This window comes from Sinohyriopsis cumingii, chromosome 6, assembly GCF_028554795.1.
Source record: "Sinohyriopsis cumingii isolate HCF-2022 chromosome 6, ASM2855479v2, whole genome shotgun sequence".
NCBI lineage: Eukaryota > Metazoa > Mollusca > Bivalvia > Unionida > Unionidae > Sinohyriopsis > Sinohyriopsis cumingii.
In genome coordinates this window covers 45,374,153-45,384,418 of record NC_142966.1, presented here as the reverse complement: position 1 = coordinate 45,384,418, position 10,266 = coordinate 45,374,153, and the positions used below count along the sequence as shown (strand labels likewise).

At 31.4% G+C, this 10,266-nt stretch overlaps 1 long non-coding RNA gene across 1 annotated transcript; it reads left to right on the top strand.

The window, feature by feature from the left end:
• Positions 1 to 3,673: 3,673 nt before the first annotated feature.
• Positions 3,674 to 5,660, top strand: LOC149796838 (uncharacterized). Its single transcript, XR_016421471.1, has 4 exons — positions 3,674 to 3,710; positions 4,052 to 4,150; positions 4,920 to 5,000; positions 5,580 to 5,660. It is a non-coding gene; the product is annotated as an uncharacterized LOC149796838 (long non-coding RNA).
• The last annotated feature ends 4,606 nt before the right edge of the window (positions 5,661 to 10,266 follow it).

The window sequence follows — 10,266 nt, the reverse complement described above, 5'->3', positions numbered from 1 at the left end:
CCTAATTTGGAAGGTAAATGCTTTATCAACTCTGAAAATAATTGTTTAGCGTTCGGTCCAGTAAAGAATAGTTTATAGGTAATAACATCCGCTCCAATTGTTCCATTATTTTCATTCCATGCTTCATGAAATTATAATGTCCATTTTGCGAAATGAAAAGGTCTTATATTATCCTCTTGCTGCTTTTCAGTTGTGCTAAAATTCATATATTTTTCAATTCTTTTATTTCCTTATCATTTCTCACATTTATTATTATTGTTTGTTCCTTTTTCATTTCTTCATTCATTAAGCCTACTCTATAAGTTAGTTCTCAGCTTTGATTATACAAAGATTTTAATTATAGAACTGACTGATAACATCGAAAACTAAACAAAATAGATCTTTAATAGCAATGTGTTTGTATAACTTCCCTTTCAACAAGGATTTGGCTCCGCAACTGGTTTTCATAGTACAAATAAGGCCTCTGGCGAGGTTTTTGTATTGCATTTATATTTGGAAACCATTCAAATAGTAAAGTTACTTGAATATGACTAGTAAGTATCTGAGCAATTTTGAAAAACTGTTTGTAAAAGTACGATGATGAGTATGTTGACCATTAATAATCATCGCAAAAATACGTACCAGCGTTTCAAAACTGCTTCAAAAAGTTTAATCTACAATAAACAGGTTAATTTTTCTCATTACATATATATCGTAATCCCATTGCAAGACGGGTATAGAAATATCTTTGATAATTTATAGGATACTTCATTCGATACGGTCTATTGCTCAAGGTTATATCACAAGTTTAATAGTCATGTAATGCTAGGAAAGATATGGAGCCTCCTGAAAGACTCGTTCAAACAGAATAAACATGTTTCTATTAGGCGTGGTATAGAAAAAGGGCCGCACCTTATCTGTGTGGTTCCTGATGTTCGTTTGCTTTGCGTCTCATTAGTACTTTTAGCAGACGACTCATCACTGAAACGATTAGTTCCGATCACTCAGTACAACATTTGCTTGATAAAGATTTGAACTACGCTCAATGGTGTTTCCACAGATATGACCGAAACAAAACGTGCTCCCTTAAAATTAAACGGTACTATACAGGAATCAAGCCAAATGGGAAACATACGTTAATTCCTTTATGCCATTTTCATCATAGGCTGCGGAACGAGTCCATTATCAAGTCATAGAATTTGTAAATATCGTGTACCAATGCAGGCATAAAGTGGATGTGTTCCACGAACAAATCTAAAGTGCCTTACTACACAACTTGTGGATATCTTACCATATCTGTACGGAGGACTCATTACTATATAACATGTGCAGAAACGATACAACAACCCACACACCACCAAAACCGAAACAAACAAAAAGAAACCAAGAACATAAATACTGTAAACCTGTAACATGTTTACCAGGACATGAACAACTACGACAGAGATATTTGGAGAACTCAAATGCACTCACATATGTTGTATCACATATCTTGTACAAAGTGGCTCCGATTGAGTGTAGGAGGAACCTTATCAATTAGAGTACGATGTTTGTGTCACATAATTGAAGTAGTTTAGTTATTAATAATACATTAACATATACATACGCAGTTAATAATGTCACTCCACAAGTATTTGGACCTTGTTTATGCACAATACCACATACTTTTTTTAACAAGTGTTTCTGCAGATTTAGTAACGCAGATGCACATTATATACGCAGATGGTGTGATAAGAATGATATTGATGTGGGTCAAATGTATAGTTCTAATATTAATACAAATTCCTTTTAAACATATACAGTGTTTTCTAAACATATGTGGACTAAATGTCGTACAAAATAATAGTTGCATGAAAATATAAGAAAATGAAAATTTATGTGTCCTAAACAAATTTGTTTTCGTTTCTTTAGGCATTCGAGGCTTTATATTATGGATCAGATTTCAATACGATCACTCTCGAAGGAGTTATTAAGCCTAAAGGATAGGCCTTTAATTCTGCCTGTGTTCTTCTGTACAAATAAAAATAAATTATAATCTATACTACGTCTGAAAATTGTTCGAGCTTAAAATTGCCAAATGATTCGTTCCGACTGTTAAGCAATTAAAATAACATATCAAACATCCTCCTTCACATCACTATAATTATTCGCGAGAAAGAGAGAAACGATATGAAGATTGAGAAAGACATTTGCCAGAAACAAAATAACAAGTAAAATACGTTTTTAACAGCAAGACAGTTTGTTTATTGCAAAGTTTTCGAATCCCTTTAAAATCACCTCCAAATATAACCATTCATTTACAAATAATTTCAGAGACTTATCAGTCTTGCAAGATGAAATCAAATCTATCGTACAACTAAATTCGGTCATTGAACCTACTAATATCAGTGAAATATAGGGAGGGCAATATCAACATCCAACCTTTAACTTCAGTCGAGCAATGTGTAGGCAATCCAAATATCATATTTGTCCTGAAATAATAAAATCTTTAAGCGTGATCCATCTTCCAATATTTATGATATTTAGAGTAAATAGAAACTGATCGAATGCGGGTTTAGGTACTATCTGGATATTGTCCTTTCAGTATTTAATTATAGGAACAGGTAGAATCCAATTAAGCCTGCATTTTGCCGTTTTAGATGCATATGTGCACACTTTAATAGACTAATAAGTATATTTATATAAAAACAAGTGCAGGAATGTCATACATTTTACATCTTTAACAAAAGTATATATAATTCTTTGTGTCAGAAGTTATCCCTTTTACTTTTTCTGATTGTTCACTCTGTCGTATCTTCTTTATGTTTTTCATTCTCTTCAATGATAGCCAGCACTTAAAGTTTAGACGTGTCAGTGTGTTAATAATTAAATAACTGTACAATTATCTTAACGAGTAATTGCTCATTATAAAATTTTATTTTGAAATGCAACAGTATCAACATACAGAACTGTTTGGATGATTTTATTATATTCGTCTTCTTTCGCTTTTTTAAGGTGCAACGTTCACCCAGCTGTATTAACAAGGCAAGAAAGAAACAATCTAATCATCTAAATTAAGATGTGCCGAACACTACTTTGTAATCACACACACAATCGAACAAACATACACTAAACCACACATTCTAGTCCACAGTTAAGTTCTCTGGACCTGATTTTGCATCAGCTATATTTCTTTGCTAACATTTTATTAGTTTTGGAATGCTTTCTGGCTTGTCATTAGAGAAGCACTTGTTAGACAGCAATGCCTTTGTTCATGGACTTTTGATTATTTCATTAGATTGTTTCTCAAAACTTATATATGATATATGAGTACAATCCCCTTGAGTGTACCTAATAAAGGATAATTCAGAACTGCAGATTTATGAATTTTTGAGCTCATTTCATTTCAATTTGTTCGAATCTATAAAGGAGGTCAACTGTGATTTTCGGACCTTTGAGACTGGACACTCCTCTTTGATAGACCATTACTCGTTCCAACTTCCGCCTAATGAATATACATGAGCAAATTGTATAATATTGCATATCTGATTGCTTCGATTCTCCGAGAGGGATACTGATGTGTTTGGTGGTCTTTGAATCGTATTGCGGAAATGGCTATATGTTTGGTGTGACTCCATTATTATATAATTCCATATGGTGTGCAGTTGCTATATAATGTTAAGTCAGCAATACTTTCCCAACTCGACCAGTTCTAATCAGGAACGATAAGATCACGTCTAGGATAATGGCAGGTAAATAAAACACATGTAAAATACTGAATGTGCGCGTTATTTATTTGACATATTAGCGTGTTTACCAATTATCAGAAAATTATATAAGAAGTTTTAACAATGACATATATGTAATCCATATGATTAATAATGCTTTTTCGTAGCGTATATTCATTCAAATTCTTAGCAATGTCATATGGGTTTAAAAGCATCAGCGAGTCAGAAGTATTCAATTAACACTATTTTCTGATGAATCGGAGAGCCTGCAATGTCATGGAAACATATTTATATCATGTTTATATTAATATTGATTAGAATTTTTAGCCAAATTATTTATTTATAATTTTTTGCTTCTTTCCTAGCCATGAACACGTTGTTAGTCCTCTGCTTACTTGCATTACTTTCTACCTTCGGCATGGTATCCGGCTTCATTGGGGGAGGTGGTCAGAGCGGTTTCGGAAGTGAGTGCCATAACAATATCATTCAACACTGCAGACAGTTTACATACACATATTAAAACGAATAATGGATATAACTTGAGACCATAATTCATTATTCAGGTAGTAGCTATGCCACATAAGAATGAGTAAATAATGTCTGCTCTTCTACTAGAGATCTAATGCGACATAACTCGATATTTTGTCTTGATTCATTATTACAAGGGTATCCTATTCACAGTATGGAATATTTTACTTTAATAAAGTTATAATCTTGAGAGTAAACGGCACTGAATAAAAATGTTGTCTGCCAGATCATAACATTTTTGTCAGCATAAATGGGTGTCTTATTATCTCGTTTTCTTCAACGGAATAATACATTGCATTGATGATTATAATTGGAATGATAATTTAATTACTTCAATCTATTTTAATCCTAACATAAACGACGACATGTGAAATTCAGTCACCAATATCATCATCATAACAAATAATGGTTTCTGCTTCTCTATCATTTCGTCAGCATAGACTGACATCATCTAAATTTAAAACGTTGGTATAAGGATTACTGAATACGATTATTATCCCTTTTCTGGCAGAAATACATTTTGGTAAAACCATTTTGCATAGACATCACAAGAAAATCCATATTTAATAACATTTGGAGATACATGTGGAAAATTATTTGGAATAATTTGTGAAACAATTCCGAAAATATTTGTATTTTTAATATTTTGACACCTTTCACACTCTCTGTTTTCACTTCGATATCGCTGCTTCATTCTCCTTGTAGTTATCTTCCTGATTATTATCCTCATAATATTTATGCAAGGATCTCATCTTGGAAAATAGAAAGCAGACATGGAAACTGAGGGTAAGCATGATTTGTATATGTAAAACATGTAGCAATCTCATTTACAATGTCTCCTAAATAGTTTTAGAGAAAACATCCAGAACTTGACATATTTTTTATTTTTGTTTCAAAACGATAGAAGTTTGAAAACAGTGATAACTTTGTTCCATTACCTTTGTTTTGACATTAGGGTCTTTAGAAGCAATTGACTCGAGTCAATGAATTCATTAATGTTTCCATATAAAGGCATTTCTATATCAAACATATACAATAGCTTAGTTGAACATGTTGTATCTAGGTTATCCTAAGAGTTATTGTGATAATAAAAATATTCCGTATCCTTTGTCGTCTGACTTCCATTAAATTGTAAGCGTACATAAGATACATAGAATACATTTTTGGTGCTATGAAATCCACAAAATCAATGAAGGTAAATAAGAAATTGTTCTTATATTAATCCACATTCTTATTTGATATAACAGCAACGTCTCGTCTCAATAAATTAGTCTAAATGTCAAAATTGTAACGGTATGTATGAAAACAGAAAACGGTTTATATCTTATATCATGACGGCTAATAAACGAGATTCAATCTTTGCAGGAATACCATGTTTTATAATTTGGATCGGCATGAAAATTGAAACCTTTCGAACAAGATCTTCCAGGCTTACAACAATGGCAGACTGTTTCAAGTATATTCGAATGTAATTTGTTTAATAAATTAGATTATTTTGAAAATGGCATATGTTATATTTAGATGATTGCACGATGAATCTGTCCCTTTCTCCCTTTTCCTTTCATCCTGAGAAATTTTATCTAGTAGGTAAACATTATTCAGACAAGAAAATGTACATTTATCTGTTATATATATATATATATATATATATATATATATATATATATATATATATATATATATATATATATATATATATATATATATATATATATATATATATATATATATATATATATATATATATATATATATATATATATATATATATGTTATATATACATACCTCTGTACGTACCTATGGACTAAACAACTGCTGCTTAGTTACTGTTTGGCTTCTGCTGATATTAATTTTCTTTTCTTTATATTTCGTCATGATTGGTGAAAAAGAATCTAGGGTGGTAATAAGTGAATATAAGACAACAATCATGTTTCTGGGTACATTTAATAGAATTTGCGAAATAAAAATATAACCCTATATCAATTGTCATTAGTTATACGGTATATGCAGTTCAGGTTTTTAATTATTAGTAGTAGTAGTCGTAGTAGTAGTAGTAGTCAAATGGAAAACTTCTTACACTGAAGATGTCACAGAAAAGAAAACACATCGCAAGTAAAATTTGGAAAATATACTTATTTCATTTTAAAGAATGTTCAATATCAATCCAAATATTTATAAAGCTCTTCACATGTACAATAGCATAGAGTTTAAAACACGAATATCTGTATTACATCTGCTGATGACAGAGTAGTATTGGATGAGCTGTTTTACCAATATTCTGGATTTATCACAATCTTATAATCCAGAATGTCCTTGAATAAATTTACAATAATAACAAACTGGCAAGTTAGTCCATAATGTCAATAAGCACTAAGCGATTCTAATGAAAAATTTTAAATACATCATTTATTCCCTATTTAGGTTAGGAAAATTCAGAGCTGACCATAAATTTGAAATGAATGAATTCTGTTTATCAGAACCTTATACAAAAATCTAAGTGGCATTAAAATGACGAAGAGGAGGGTTACAAGTTCGATTCCAGACCATCGAAATTCAAACATCTGTCAGCAAACTCTTTACAAACTTACAAATAATGCAAAAAGCCAGATATGCCTTCTAGAACCTACTACTGTCAAAATGACATTTCAACATGTTTACAGAACCTTGACGACGATTCTAGAATAATCTATCCAAATGGATTGAGATATCTTTTGTTTCAATTTAATAATGTTATAAATTTCTCATTGATAACTGAAGTCACAATTGTTTACAAGTTTGTTAACAAGTAAGCACCTAAGAAAATAAACAACGCATAACACAAGTTCCTTTGACATAATTCAATATTGCTGTCAGTAACACTTTTGATCTAACGGAATATATTTTGCAGCATTTACAGGATATCCTGATTATTTTGAATGTTGATACCAAAGATTTGCAGCAGAAATCAGAGAGCTCTCTGAACAGTCAATGTAACCATGAGTATCATCAATGTATTTACCCAGAAACATTTCATATTACCTTCTCTTATTCCCCTAATACATTATTATTTTTATCATATGTGCCTACAAAGACATATACAGAAGAGCATTATATGGGTAGCCTATATATTGTTTTCGATCCACAATTTAGACATCAGCGTAATACGAGTCTTTTCCATTATGAATAGCACATCATTTGATCTTTTATTATAGTGCTTTATTCAGTTTATCATCTATTCTCTAACAATGAAACAAAATTCACAATGTTATCAATAAATTATCAAGCTAATTTGTAAAATAATTTTTAACGTCGTTTAAAAGATATAATCCAGTTTCATTTTTTAAATCTCTCCAATGTGTCGTCCTTTTATGATTCCTGTCAGAATGTTATATGTACCTGGTAATTACAAAAGCAATTCGTTATAGGCGACAATTGTGTCTTCAGCATGAAACATACTGGTTAGGTTTATATATATATATATATATATATATATATATATATATATATATATATATATATATATATATATATATATATATATATATATATATATATATATATATATATATATATATATATATATATATATATATATATATATATATATATATATATATATATACGTACGTTCATAATCGTATCCAAGTATGCATGCAAACGTCGGTTCTGCTGTACAAAATAGAAATCAAACTTGAACTTTTTGAACACAAAAATGACACTCATGCCATACATAGGAAGTAAATCCGTCAAATAAACTCAACGTCATGTCGTATGTGTCATCATGGAGCAACATGAATGAGAGGTAGAAAGGAAGAAAACACACAAAGAGACAAAAAGAGCAGTGGCACATAGGGAGAGAGAGAAAGAAGACGGATTATCTAAGCTTAGTATGTGCGATCACACTTTGATGGCCATATATGGCATGCGACCTAGTCCAGTCTGCTTATATGCATCGTAAGGGTGTGACTTTAAAAATTGCTTATCCAACCTGAACCCTAAGAGAGGTCGTAAATACCTGATATAAACATTGTATTTCATGGGCGTATCTAACACAAATGCACTGTCAAAAATATCATTGAATATTCTCTTGAAATATTTCGCTTAATATATATATATATATATATATATATATATATATATATATATATATATATATATATATATATATATATATATATATATATATATATATATATATATATATATAAACTCTGTGTTTTATTGATGTAATTTTATGTGACATAGTCCACTATGAATTCTGCCGCTGTGCATGCGCGGTGAACAGCCGTCGCAAAACTGTGTATCGCCTCTTGAGAGCATAGGACTGGTTACGAGTTCACCTTCTAACTGTAATTTGATCTTATTTACCCAGAAGCCCTGGCGTGTACAGCCATATTGCTTAGGGCAAACATAATAAATTAGGCGTTTCCTACACCTAATGCTTATGCATAACTATACCTTAAGTTCTCTCAACTATACTGGCCTAATCTTATAAATATGTACAAAATGACAAGCAATGATACACTAGTTGCAAGATTTAGTAGTAATAGCAAAATATATATTTGTTTTATAGACCTTACGTTCCCTGATTTGGAAGATAAATGCGTTATGAAAATTATTTTGTAACATCTGCTCATTGTCTTATCTTGCATCCATTATTTCCATTACTTGAAATTGACTAGTAAGCATCCTAGCAACTTTGAAAAAGCCTTAGTAATACTCATTGTAAAGTTATAAAGGGGTGATAAAGAATATGTTAAACATTAATAATTATCGTGATAATACTTAATAGTGTTTCAAAATGAGTTCAAAAGATTTTCATGTACAATAAAATGGTTATTTTTTATAATTACATATAAATCGCAATCCCATTGCAAGAGGGGATATAAATATATTTGACAGTATATAGGATATAGCATTCGATACGGTCTTTTGCTGAGAGTTATTTCAGACGTTTAATAACCATCATGGCGCATCATGAAAGACTCGTTAAAACAATATGTTTTCTTCTATTGAGCATGGCTGTGTGGTTCCTGATGTTCATTTGCTTTGCGTCTCATCAGTCATTTTAGCATACGAAGCACCACAGCAACGGTTAGTTCCCATCATTCATCACTCATTGCAACATTGAATTCGCAAAGATTTTACTTACACACAAAGGTGTTGCCATACATATGACCCAGAAAAATGTCCTGATGTACTTCCCTTAAATCAAATGCTGCTATAGAAGGAACATGCTAAAAGGGAAATATATGTTAATTCCTTTTATGTCATTTTCATCATAGGAGACGGAACGAGTCCGTTATCAAGTCGTACAATAAATAAATATCGTGTAGTAATCTAGGTATAACGTGGATGTGCTCCACTGACAAATCTAAATAACCTTAATACGAAAACGGTACATATATTGCCATATCTGTAAGGAGACCTCGTTAGTATTTAGCATGTGCAGAAAAAGATACAACCATCAACAAACCACCAAAACCCAAACAAGCAAACAAAAACAAGTACATAAACACTGTAAACCTGTAGCACGTTTAACAGGACAGGAGCAACCACGAAACAGATGTTAGGAGAACTCTAATGAACTCGCATATGTTGAATCACAAATCCTGTACAAAGTGGATCCGATAATTGAAGTATTTTAGTTTTAATAATACATTAATAATAAATTAATAAAACATACGCAGTTACTAATTTAATTACACAAATCAACAGTTGACATTCAATTGCTCATCGGTTTTCTATCATCAAATTTCTTTTGTAACGATGTCCTCATCTGCGGCATACACAGTAAACCATGTCTAATATAATTGTTTCTTTAATATCAAAAGATGCTTTATCTCTCCCCCCCCCCACATCTCTCTCTCTCTCTCTCTCTCTCTCTATTAATCTATGCACCTGTGAAGTAGCCCTCTTAGTGAGAGGGGTGTTTAATTGGATTTGGCTATCGTTATCTAGATGATTACCGCCCTCAATTTTATAGCACAGAGGGAGTGAACAGACCGGATATCAACAGAGAACTGAGCAAGAACGTTGGGAAGTAATAATGCAAAACGAGCCCCCTTAGAC